Here is a 13,416-nt window from a genome sequence, read left to right as displayed (position 1 = left end):
TCTTCCCAGGCCAGGACAGGGAAGCAGAGTAGAAAACACTTTTTGACTCATAGCATCTGACCCAGGTCCCAGTCTGAGCCAGCTCCTGCACTGTGACTATGCCTCTCTCTTTCAGTGGCCTCATCTCATGCCATGTCCAGTCCATCAGCAATCCTCTGGGTGCCTCTGGTCACCCCTCCCCTACGATCACCTGGGCCAGCCTATGTCCATAGTCACTCACCTGTGACTGCAGAATCTCATCAGTCCCCCAGCTTCTGCCCTTGCCCCACCCAGGCAAAGGGCTTCTTTGGCACCATTAACCACAGCCTGCCACTCCCATCCTTTAACGTCCTTGGGAGCTTTCCATTACCCCTGGAAACTTCTAAGACCTGCAGAGCCCCATAGGCCCTGGCCCCTTCCCACCACCCTGCATCCCTTTGACCTGCTTCATTTTTCTCTCTGCTCCATCTAATACGTACTCTATTTATTAACGTGCTTGTTTCCTTGGTCCCCCACTAGATTATAAACTCCATGAGGGCAGAAATGCCTGTTACTCACTCTTGTATCCAGAGCAGGTGGCGTGGTGCCTGACGCATAGTAGATCCTCGACAAGTGCGTGCTTGGGTGAACCTGTGAAATGGAGACCAGACTTTATACAAAAGGATGGAAGGCAAGAAGGCTTTTAAAGCACCCCCATGTGGTGCCTGCTTGGCAACTGCAGTCCCTCCTCCCAAAGCAGATTCTCAGCCACGAGGGGGCGTCCTAAAGGGCACCTGGAGCCACAGGGTCTTCCTGCAACAGGGGCTGAGAAGGTGTGTCTGGGGTGGGAAGCAGGTGTGACAGGAATGTCCCCAGTCCCTTCTTGCCCTGTCTCAGCTGGACTGAGAGGTTTATTAAGGGCCAGTTACCCTCCGTGTTGAGCACCTGAGAACTTCTATGCCAGGACTAGGACTTGCTACTACTAATCGTAATAGCAGCTGCCATTATTTGAGCACTCATTTTGTGCCAGGCCGTTTGTGCTTAACAACCCAAGGGTACCATGGTTAGCCCACTATGGAAGAAGTTACTGAGGCTTAGAGCAGTGACGAGACTTGCCTGAAGTCACACACGTAGTAAGAGGCATTTGAATCCCCAACTACCTGAATGCAGAGCCACAGCCCTTGACCATGAGGCTCTACTCCTGTGAAAAAGGCAGGCACAAAGGCAGTAGCAGGAGGGATGATTGGGTCGGGCAGGGAGGGACAGGGAAAACAGAAGCAGGCACCCTTGAGCTGGGTTGTGAACGGTGATTAAAGGTTGGTTCTTCAACCCAAATGTCCAACAATGATAGACTGGATTAAGAAAATGTGGCACATATACACCATGGAATACTATGCAGCCATAAAAAATGATGAGTTCATGTCCTTTGTAGGGACATGGATGAAACTGGAAAACATCATTCTCAGTAAACTATTGCAAGGACAAAAAACCAAACACTGCATGTTCTCACTCATAGGTGGGAATTGAACAATAAGAACTCATGGACAGAAGAAGGAGAACATCACACTCCGGGGACTGTTGTGGGGTTGGGGGAGCGGGGAGGGACAGCATTAGGAGATATACCTAATGCTAAATGACGAATTAATGGGTGCAGGAAATCAACATGGCACATGTATACATATGTAACAAACCTGCACATTGTGCACATGTACCCTAAAACCTAAAGTATAATAATAAAAAAAAAAAAAGGTTGGTTCTTTGACAAAAAGGCAAAAAAGTTTTCCTTCCTCAAGAGACAAACTCAGAGGGCATGTGGAGGCTTGGGGCAGGCTTTGAACTTAGGTTCCATCTTATACCAGGCATGACCTTAGACTTCACCTAAGCTTCCCTGAGCCTTGGCTTCCTCATTCAGAAAACAGAGATAATGGTAGTTCCCACCTCTTATACTATGAGGATTAAAGATGTCTGGGAAGCACTTGACACATAGTAGGAACTTTATGAATGACAATAGGTGCTGCTGTGGAGCCCTTACCATGTGCCAGGCACTGTTAAACACTTAAGCATGATCTCATTAATTCTCAACACTCCTATGAGACAGGTGCTTTTATTATTCACATCTTTAGAGAATGAAATTGAGTGCCTCACACGTAGTAGACAACCTGGCTATTAAACATCTATTGGTTAAATGATTGGAGAATCAGGAGAAAGCTGTCAAGGACACACTACTAATAAATGACAACTGAGTTTGAACCAAGGGCCATCTAACTCCATCCTCCTGGCCTGGCCTCTGTACCATGAGCTTATTTTAAATCAGCTCTGGGTGAACCACCTGCAGCAGGAAAAGCTCAAGCTTAGGAGTCAGCCTGCTGGGTACTACCTGTGTGGCCTCAGCAAGTTCCTTAATTTGATCATCCACGTGACAATATACTAAGATGGAATTATTTCCATCCCAATTTGGCTGGGTTCCCAAGGCAATAGGGGGCCTAGCCACTCCACCTCCCAGGATGAATTGCTGTCCACACACAGGGCTTACAAAGAGATGGTCAAAAACTAGCTGTGTGACTCCTTGCCTCTTTCCCACACCAAAGACGTTAAAGGTTCAAGTTGGAGCTCTGAGAAGAGTTTTCTTTAAAGGAAGTTGCTGGAGGGCTTTGAGTCCACAGGGTAAGGGGGAGCTTTCCTCCTCCCTCAGCCTAGGGATTGGGGTCTCAAGGAGACCACTCAAGAGCTTGGAGATGACGAAGGTGCCAGGCACCCACCTCACACCTGAGCAATCTTGAAAGCAAGAGGCTGATGAAGCAAAGAGAACTTGGTGCGAGGGAGCTTGTACCCCAGGAGCCTAAGGGGCCAAAAGGTGCTGCATGTCCCATCAGCCAAACATGGACCCATGAGGCAGCCAGACTGGACTGTCCTGGGTCTTGCTCTGGAAGGACAGAGGGACCTCAGTGCTAGCTAGACCTTGGGTTCCAGGACTGAGGGAGGAGTTACAAGCAGCCAGCTAGAGAATCTATTGGCTTCCTCAAGGGAAGTGAACCAAGATCTGAGGAAAGAACAAGTGCACCCTAGAGGGAAGCCCAGAGCATCTGCACTGGCCACAGGAAACCAGCAGGCCCTTCCTGCATCCCCATGTCCCCTGCGACCCTGCCCCTGAGAGAGGGAAGAAGCTGTACTTCTAAGTGAAGTTTAAAATCTTGACTATGACCTGGGAGTGGCCTTTTTAAAAAAAATTACGTTTAAATAGGTAATATATTTACATGGTGCCAAAAAATGTCTTAGATACCTCCCTTCTTATCCATGCCATTTGCCCAATTCCCCTCCGTCCCTCCCCACTATAAGTTTCTTAGTTGTCCTTCCAGAGTTCCTAAATACAAGCCAATACTCTATTCTAAGGCGTCCGTTGTTTCCCATATTTAGCAACTCTGAAATCAGAATGCATCATACAATCAGGCAGTCCTGGTGTCACCTAATACCTTAGCATATTTATTTTGTCTATATGTTTCCTTTTTGTTTGTGCCCAAAGTTGATATAAATTCATGTCTAAATAAGTCTAAACGAGTTTTCAAATATAAAATTCTAAGCATTGTGCCAATTTAATCAGCAATGGACTTTCTTAGTGGCATATAAATTAATAGTGCCTTTGTCACTCCTGGCATCTTAGATCCAATAGATCTGCAGCGATTCTTATTCACAAGTATGTCAGCCTGCCCACCACTATCTACATCTTTTTCCATTTAACATTAGTTTTGGAGGTCATTTGTTGTGAAGGACATGTGGGTGTCTCCTGGGTTTTGCTGTTACAAACAGTACTACAGTGGGACAGCTTGTATATGCAAATGTGTAAAGAGTAAATTCCCCAATGTGTAAGTGCAATTTACTCTTGCACCTGCAGTGGACTTGAGAGCCTGTTTTCCCACAGATTCGCCAGCAGGGTGCGCTGTGAGCATTTGCCTGTCAGGTAAGCGAGCAATGGATTCACAATGTGGTTTTGTTTGCATTAATACCAGTTGTTGTTGATGTTGTTGTTGTTGTTGTTGTTGTTGTTGTTGTTGTTGTTGTTGTTGTTTGAGACAGAGTCTCACTCTGTTGCACAGGCTGGAGGGCAGTGGTGCGATCTTGGGTCACTGCAACCTCTGCGTCCTGGACTCGAGAGATTCTCCTGCCTCAGCCTCCCAAGTAGCTAGGATTACAAGCACGCGCCACCACGCCCAGCTAATTTTTGTATTTTTAATAGAGAGGGGGTTTCACCATGTTGACCAGGCTGGTCTCAAACTCCTGACCTCAGGTGGTCCGCCCACCTCAGCCTCCCAAAGTGCTGGGATTACAGGCCTGAGTAACCGTGCCCAGCCCATGAATACTATTTATTGAGTGCTTTTCTGTACCACATTATTAACTACATATTTCTCATGAATCATCCCATTTAATCCTCAGGCAAGCCCTATAAGGCAGGTACCATTTTTAATCCCATTTTAGGTATGAGGGTGAGAGAGGTTAAGCAACATGCCTACTGCACCTAGCCAGCATGTGCAAGTCCACAATTTTATGATAAATTTTACCTTAGTTTTTTGTTTTTGTTTTTGAGATGGAGTGTTATTTTGTCGCCCAGACTGGAATGCAGTGGCGTGATCTCAGCTCACTGCAACCTCCATCTCCCAGGTTCAAGCAGTTCTCAAGCCTCAGCCTCCTGAGTAGTTGGGATTACAGGCATGTGCCACCACGCCCAGCTGATTTTTGTATTTTTTAGTAGAGATGGGGTTTCGCTATGTTGCCCAAGCTAGTCTCAAACTCCCGACCTCCGGTGATCCGCCCACCTCGGCCTCCCAGAGTGCTGGGATTACAGGCGTGAGCCACCGCACCCGGCGATAAATTTGACCTTAGTATGTTTATTTCGGAGCTTGTACTCTTAATCACTCTGCATATTGCATCCCTAAACATTTACTTATGCATAAAGTGTTGAATAATATCCAACTTAGGGTTGAATGTTGAATGTTTCCAACTTAGGGTTTCCTGGAATGATGAATACTAGCATCTTATTCATAATGATCTGATCATAACATCTATGCAAATTTTAGTTATTCCTACTTCAGGATGGTATTCAAAGTCTTCATCGTATGTGGCCAATCTTTGATGAGTTGGTAAAATATATATAATTTAACCTGTTCATTTTTCAGGTATGTGAGCACATAATTACGTTTCTTTAGGATACTGCTTGCTGTGGTTGTGGATTTTCTAACTTGCTTTCTCTGTTTTTTTAAGAACATTTTTGTGGGTATGAGAAATTGATGAATATTGTTATTCATGTTCTCAAAGAAAAAAATATGCTGATTGGAGCACCTCATCTTTCCTTCCTTCCTTCCAGTTGCACCAACTTTCCTGATGGGCATGGCTCTCTTCACTGTCAGGTTGGATTCTCATTACTGTCTTTTGGAGATGTCTGGGATGCACTGCATTGTACAGACAACTGCCTACATCTTTGGAATGGGTTTTAAGTTGTCTTGTAATAGCTCTTTTGGCTTCACTGATAAAAGGGCCCAGATAAGAACACAGTTTTTTCACATTGTATTTATTAGTGTTCTAAAATATCTTTTTCTTGAAAAGACTTATGATCAAGCACCCAGTATTTTAAGAAATTCAGCTGTTGTAAATCTAATTTTTTTAAAGTTCTTATTACAGCATGTAACAAATTACAAAAACATGTAATTTGTAAAAAAAAAATCCTAGGAGACTTAAACAAAAACAATCACCAACTACCTGAAAACTCAGAAAAATTTGGCCTTGTGTCCCCCATTTGAGTCACTTAATGAAGAGATTTTGAATAATGACCATGAGGGCAAACTGCCCAAATCAGGTTCTCAGCTCTGCCATTTATTAGCTCTGAGACCCTGGGCAACCCAACAGCCCCTCTGGGCCTCCTTTTCTTCATCTGCAAAATGGGTATGTCAGTATAACTGATAACAGAATAGGTGAGCCCCCAAATTGGTGCTTATCCCAGGAGGGTCCTTAGCTTTTAAGGACAAGCCAGTGGAATTGGCAATCTTTTGTTGAACAGTACTGCTCTTTGTAGAGCAAGGATAACTCCTAGGCAGTGCACTTCAATCAGTAACATATGGGCTCCTGGCAACTGTATACTCACATAAACCCATTTTTAATTACATGCAAATTAAGGGGCAGGCCAACGCAAAGTGAGGGACAGGTTATTTAGAACTTCCTAGGAAAAGGGTGGTAACTTCCAGGTAATTACCATGACATTTGTAAACTGTCATGGCGCTTGTGGGAGTGTCATATGCTAATGAGCAATGAGGGCAGCCAGGGATCACTTTCCTCACCATCTGCTGGTTCCTGCTGTTTCTTCACTTTGTATAGACCACATCCTGTTTTGGTCAGCAGAGTTGTGGCCAGAAAATAAGTTCTGCCAGACTGCTACCTCATAAGAGTTGTTATACATTTAGCCATATGAGTGAGTATTAACTGTTAACCGTTTTCTAATTCATTTAATTTTTTAAATTATCATACAGTAAAATTAACTGTTGTATATAATTTTACAGATTTCAGCTCATGTATAGATTCATGTAACTACCACCACAATCAGGACACAAAACAATTCCATCATCCCAAAACCTCTCTCATGCAGTGCCTTGATAGTCACACTACCCCCCAAATTCAATCCCTGACAGCCACTGATCTCTTCTCCATCATTGTAGTTTTGTCTTTTCCAGAACATCACGTAAATGGAAGCATACAGTATTTAACCTTTGGAGACTGGCCTCTTAGCATAATTCCTCTGAGATTCATCCAGGCTGTTGTGCATACGAAAAGTTCATTGTTTTTTCATTGCCAAGTAATACTCCATGGTATGAATGTGTAACAATCTGTTTATCTGTTCAACCGTTAGAGGATATTTGGGTTGTTGCCAGTTTGGGGCAATTAGAAATAGAGCTGCTATAAAATTCATGTACAGGTTTTTCTGTGAACAAAATTTTCCTTTCTCTAGGGCAGCAGTCCCCAGTCTTTTTGGCATCAGGGACAGGTTTTGTAGAAGACAATTTTTCCACAGACTTGGGGAATGGGGCAGATGGTTTCAGGATGATTCAAGCACATTTACATTTATTGTGCATTTTATTTCTATTATTATTACATTGTAACATATAATGAAATAATTATACAATTCACCATAATGTCGAATCAGTGGGAGCCCTGAGCTTGTTTTCCTGCAACTAGATGGCCCCGTCTCGGGGTGTTGGGAGACAGTGACAGATCATCAGGCATTAGATTCTCATGAGAAGCACACAATGTAGATTCCCCACATGCACAGTTCACAGTAGGGTTTGCACTCCTATGAGAATCTAATGCTGCTGCTGATCTGATCTGACAGGAGGTGGAGTTCAGTTGGCAAGCAGTGGGGCAAGGCTGTAGATATAGATAAAGCTTTGCTCACTCACCAGCCTCTCACCTCCTCTGTGCAGCTGGTTCCTAACAGGCCATGGACTGATACTGGTCCATGACCTAGGTTTTGGGGACCTCTGCTCTAGGGTGAATACTCTAGAGATGTCTAGGGTCTGGGGTGGCTGGGTTATATGGTAAGTGTATGTTTAACTTTATTTAAAACTGTCAAATCATTTCCCAGAGTGGCTGTCCCACTGCACATTCCCGTCAGCAATATATGAGATTTTCGGGTGCTACATAGCCTCACCAACACTTGGTATTGTCAGCATTTGTATTTTTGTCATTTTAATAGGTGTGTAGTTATCTCTTACCATGGTTTTGACATTAGCATGTCTTGTCATGCTAATGATGCTGAACATCTTTTCATATGCCATTTGCCACCCATAAATCCTTTTTGATAAAACATTTTTAAGAGTCCTTGCCAGCCAGGTGTGGTGGCTCATGCCACCTTTGGGAGGCCGAGGCGGGCAGATCACAAGGGCAGGAGATCGAGACCATCCTGGCTAACATGGAGAAAACCCGTCTCTACTAAAAATACAAAAAATTAGCTGGGTGTGGTGGCGGGCGCCTGTAGTCCCAGCTACTCGGGAGGCTGAGGCAGAAGAATGGCGTGAACCCGGGAGGCAGAGCTTGCAGTGAGCCAAGATGGCACCACTGCACTCCAGCCTGGGTGAGAGTGCAAGACTCTGCCTCCAAAAAAAAAAAAAAAAAAAAAAAGAGTCCTTGCCTTATTTATTGGATTATTTGTTTTCTTACTGTTGGATTTTGAGAGTTCTTTACAAATTGTGATTACAAAAATATAAATGCAGAATATCCATGAGTCCACCATTACCTTGATATCAAAGCCAGACAAAACGACTGTCCAGTATATCTTATGAATATAGACTCAAAAAATCTTCAACAAAATAGCAGACCAAATCCAATAGCACATTCAAAGGATTATATACCATGACCAAGTGGGATTTCTCCCAGAAATGCAAGGGTGGCTCAACATAAGAAAAAAAAATCCATCAATGTAACACAACACTGTAAAGAGAGAAATGATATCACAATAGATACATTAAATGCATGCAACAAAATTCAACACTTCAAACACTTTCAGAATGCAAACACTCACCAACAAATCAGAATACAGAGAACTTCCTTAACATGATAAAGGGCACTTACACAAAACCCACAACTCACATTATACTCAATGGTAAAAGAGCAGAAGCTTCCCCACTGAGATCAGGAACAAGACAAGAATGCCCATTTTTACCACTGCTATGAAGTATTGTACTGGAAGTCCTAGCCAGAGCAGTTAGGCAAGAAAAAGAAATAAACAGCCTCCAAATTGGAAAGGAAGCAGTAAAGTTATCTCTATTTGAAGATGAAATGATTCTATATATAGAAAATATCACAATACAAAAATTCACACAACTGGTAGCGCCAATAAACAAATTCAGCATAGTTGCAGATTACAAGATCAGTACACGAAAGTCCATTTTCTATGCATCAGCAATGAACAGTCTGAAAATGAAATTAAGTAACAATTCCATTTATAACAGCATCCAAAAGAGTAAAACACTTAAACCAAGAAGAAAGACTTTTATGCCGAAAACTACAAAACGTTGCGGAAAGAAATTAAAGAAGACCTAAATAAACGGAAGACAACATATGTTGATGTATTGGAATATTAATTGCTAAGATGGCAATACTCCCCAAATGATCCACAGATTCAATGCAACCCCTATCAAAATTCCAGTGGCATTTCCTAAGGAAATGGAAAAACTGATCTTCAAATTTATGTGGAACTGGAATGAACCCCAAGTAGTCAAAACACTATTGAAAAACAAACACACACCAAAAAAGAAGGAAAAAGAAACACAAAGTTTCAGGGTTCATGCTTCCAGATTTCCAAACGTACTCAAAACTACTATAATCAAACCAGTGTGGTACTGGCATAAGGACAGACATAACAGACCAGTGGAATATAATTGACAGCCTAGAAATAAATATCTATGGCTAATTGATTTTCAATAAGTGTTCAGCACAACTCAATGGGGGAAAGAATAGTCTCTACAACAAACAGTGCTGGGGCAACTGCATAACCACAGGCAAAAGAATGAACTGGACCCCTACCTCACTCCATACACAAAAATTAACTCAAAATGGATCAATGACCCAAATATAAGAGGAAAACCTAGGGGTAAACTATTAGAGGAAAATATAGGAGTAAATATTTATAACCTCAGACTTGACAATGGATTCTTAGATTTGACACCAAAAGCATGAGCAACAAAAGGAAAAAATGGATAAATTAGACTTCATAAAAAGTAAAACCATTTGCATAACAAAATATATTATCTAGAAAGTAGAAACACAGCCCACAAAATGAGAGAAAGTATTTGCAAATAACGGACTTGTCTCCAGAATATATAAAGAACACTTACAACTCAACCACACACATACACAAAAATTAAGAGACAGGCAAAGAACCTGAATAGACATATCTCCAGAGAAGACATACAAATGGCCAATACACACATGAAAGCATGTTCAGCATCATTTGTTATTAAAGAAATGCAAATAAAAACCACAGTGGGATACCACCTAACACCCGCAAGAGATAAACCACTTCACACCCAGTAGGATAACTATAATCAAAAACATGGAAAATAGCAAATGTTGATAAGGATATGGAGAAATAGAAACTCTTGTGCACTGGGATCACACAATAGAGAACACTGTAGTAACATTTTGGTCTGTTCACAAGACCCAGAACATTTACCAGTTTTTGTTGTTGGTTTATTATTTTTCTGTTAAAAAATTGTGAAAAGTTTGTTTTAGCTAGATGATATTTTAGTAGTTGCCAGTGCATTGGAACTATGAAGATGTCACTACTTAACACATATACCTTATGTTTTGTTTTGTTTTGTTTTACACTCAGTATAAATCAGGAAAATTTAGCCAACCATCTAGCATTTAGAATCCTCTTTTTTATTGTGTTCTAAGGATATGGATGTTCTCATAACAGCAAAAAAAACATTTCATAAATATCACTTAATAGACTTTAAGCACCTGCATAACTTTGAATGTGTCCCAAATATTTAGTGTAGATAGATAGATATTCAACAAATAAAGCAAAATATAACATGCATTTCACATTTTGTCTTTCCCTGTTACAATTTTAATAGCAGAACTGTATGACAAATTTAGGTGATCCTAGCATATGTTAAATTCAAATTAATGTAAAACAGATCAACAACAACAAAGAAACTTTCTATTTGAGCGAAGTCATGCTTTCTATTATAATAACTTGTCTTCGGTTATCAATCAAATGCACACTTACACTGTTGTCTGTTTATAATAAAGAATACTGTACCTATAAAAAAAAGAAAAAAGAAACCCTTGTACACTGTTGAGAGCTGCCGTGGAAAACAATTTGGTGGCTCCTCAAAAAGCTAAACATAGAATTACATATGACCCAGAAATTCCATCTTAGGAATTCTATTAGAGTTCTCCAGAGAAACAGAACCAATGGAATACATATAGAGAAGATTTATTATGGGAATTGTTTCATGCAATTACAGAGGCCAAGAAGTCCCATGACATACTATTTACAAGCTGAAGAACCAGGAAAGCTGGTGATGTAATTCAGTTCAAGTCTGAGAGCCTGAGAATCAAGGAAGCCGGTGTAACTCCCAGTCCAAGGCCTAAGGTCTGAGAATCTGGGGGTGGGAGGCTACTGGTATAAGCCTTAGAGTCCAAAAGCCTGAGAACCAAGAGCTCCATTGTCTGAGAGCAGGAGAAGGTGACGCAGCTCAAAAAGAGAGAATTTGCACTTCCTCCACATTTTGATTCTATTTGAATGGGCCTTCAACACTGAAGTTCATCCATGATTCCTGCCCACACTGGGGAGGATGATCTTTACTCCATCTACTGATTCAAATACTAATCTAGAAAACACCCTCACAGACACACTCTGAAATAATGTTTTACCATATATCTGGGTATCCCATAATCCAATCAAATTAATGTGTGAAGTTAAACATCCCAGGTATACACTCAAAAGAATTGAAAACAGGTACTCAGATACTTGTACATCCATGTTTAATAGCAGCATTATTCAAAATACCCCAAAGGTGGAAACAACCCAAATGTCCAGCAATGAACAAATGAATAAACAAACCATGTACACATAAAATGGATTATTCAGAAACAAAAAGTAATGAAGTATTGATAAATGCTATAATGGATGAACTTCCATGTTGTAAGGAATTTGGCCTCACTCAAAGAGATGTCTAGAATTTCCCACATGACAGGAGTGTCCTCTTTATTCCTGGTGAGTCACTGGGACCACACCTGATAGTTCATGCTGATGAGATTATTCATAACGCCACTCACACCTGATAGTCTTAGGGTGGAGGGGCTGGCCACACCAAAAAAACCAAACATAGAATTTACTGTGAGAGCTTTCAACCCAACCTCCAGGGTTGGGGTGGAGTGGGCTGAAGATTGAGTTTAATCAGTCATGCCCATGTAGTGAAGCCTCATTAAAAACTCTAGATACCAAAGTTCAGGTGAGCTTCCCTGGTTGGCAATACTCTGCACATGTTATCACACATCATGGCCATGAGGAAGTAACCGTCCATGACCCTGGGGAGCGGACCCTGGACACTCCCCATTTAGACCCCTCCCAACTCCATCCTATGCATCTCTTCCTCTGGCTGGTTCTAATTTGTATATTTTTGTTGTAATAAACACAGACTTACATATAATAGGTTTCAATGAATCTTTCTGGTTAATTACACAACCTGAGGGTGGTTTTAGGAAACCCTTGAAATTTGTGTCAGAGTCTTGGGAGTCAAATTTGGTGGTCTGGAGGACCCTGCCTTAGCACAATGTTTTTGAGGTTACCTGCAGTTTGCCTAACTCCAGGTAACCTCAAAACCATTATGCTAAGTGAAAACTCAGACACAAGAGTCACATACTATGACAGCCACATATTACATAAAATATCCAGAACAGGTAAATCCATAGAGAGAGAAAGCTGATTGATGGTTGCTGGGCGCTGTGTGGAAGAGACAATGGGAAGTACTGCTTAATGGATACTAGGCTTTATTTTGGGGTGATGAAAATATTTAGAACTAGATAGAGGTAGTGGTTACACAACATCGAACATTCTAAACCCCCTGTTAAAATGATTAATGTTACTTGTTTTTTTTTTTTTTTTTTTTGAGACAGAGTCTCACTCTGTCACCCAGGCTAAAGTGGAATGGCGCGATCTTGGCTCACTGCAACCTCCACCCTCCAAGTTCAAGCGATTCTCCTGCCTCAGCCTCCCAAGTAGCTGGGATTACAGGTGCCTGCCACTGCACCCGGCTAATTTTTTGTATTTTTAGTAGAGACGGGGTTTCACTATCTTAGCCAGGCTGGTCTTGAACTCCTGACCTCGTGATCCACCCGCCTCGGCCTCCCAAAATGCTGGGATTGCAGGCATGAGCCACCGCACCTGGCCTGTTACTTGAATTTTATCTCAAGACAAAGAAGAATATCTACCCTTACTCATTTGAGTATTTTTGTATTAACTTCTTCAAAAGGTATCAGATAACCCCAACATCTGTGTCATCTAGGACTGGGCACCTGTTGATGTCTTCTCCCAGGAGAGTTGACATTTTCCTGGATCTTCACAAGCTGTGTAGTTTGGGATTGTAACCTGAACATTTTCTGTATTATATTTTGAGGCTCTGGGTCTTATTTAAGTTCTGTGGGAAACATTTATATCTTTCGTTTTGGCAGGCCGTCAACCTGGTCAGGTTCAGGCCTCAAGTTCCAACCTTCCGTGTGTGGTGGTTCCAATGTCAGCTCAGTCTGCAAAGCCTTTGCTGACTGTCTGGTACCCTGTGTGCACTACCCAGCAGGGAGTCTGGGACCTGAGCAGTGTGGCCTGTTAGCACATTTCTCAGAGCCTTTATATGGTGATTACAATCGGATCCACACATGTGCAATTGGAGAGTGCATCAAGGAGTTCGTAAA

This window comes from Symphalangus syndactylus, chromosome 24 (genome assembly GCF_028878055.3).
Source record: "Symphalangus syndactylus isolate Jambi chromosome 24, NHGRI_mSymSyn1-v2.1_pri, whole genome shotgun sequence".
Lineage (NCBI taxonomy): Eukaryota > Metazoa > Chordata > Mammalia > Primates > Hylobatidae > Symphalangus > Symphalangus syndactylus.
The sequence above is the reverse complement of the archived record's forward strand: the minus strand, read 5'-3'. Positions refer to the sequence as shown.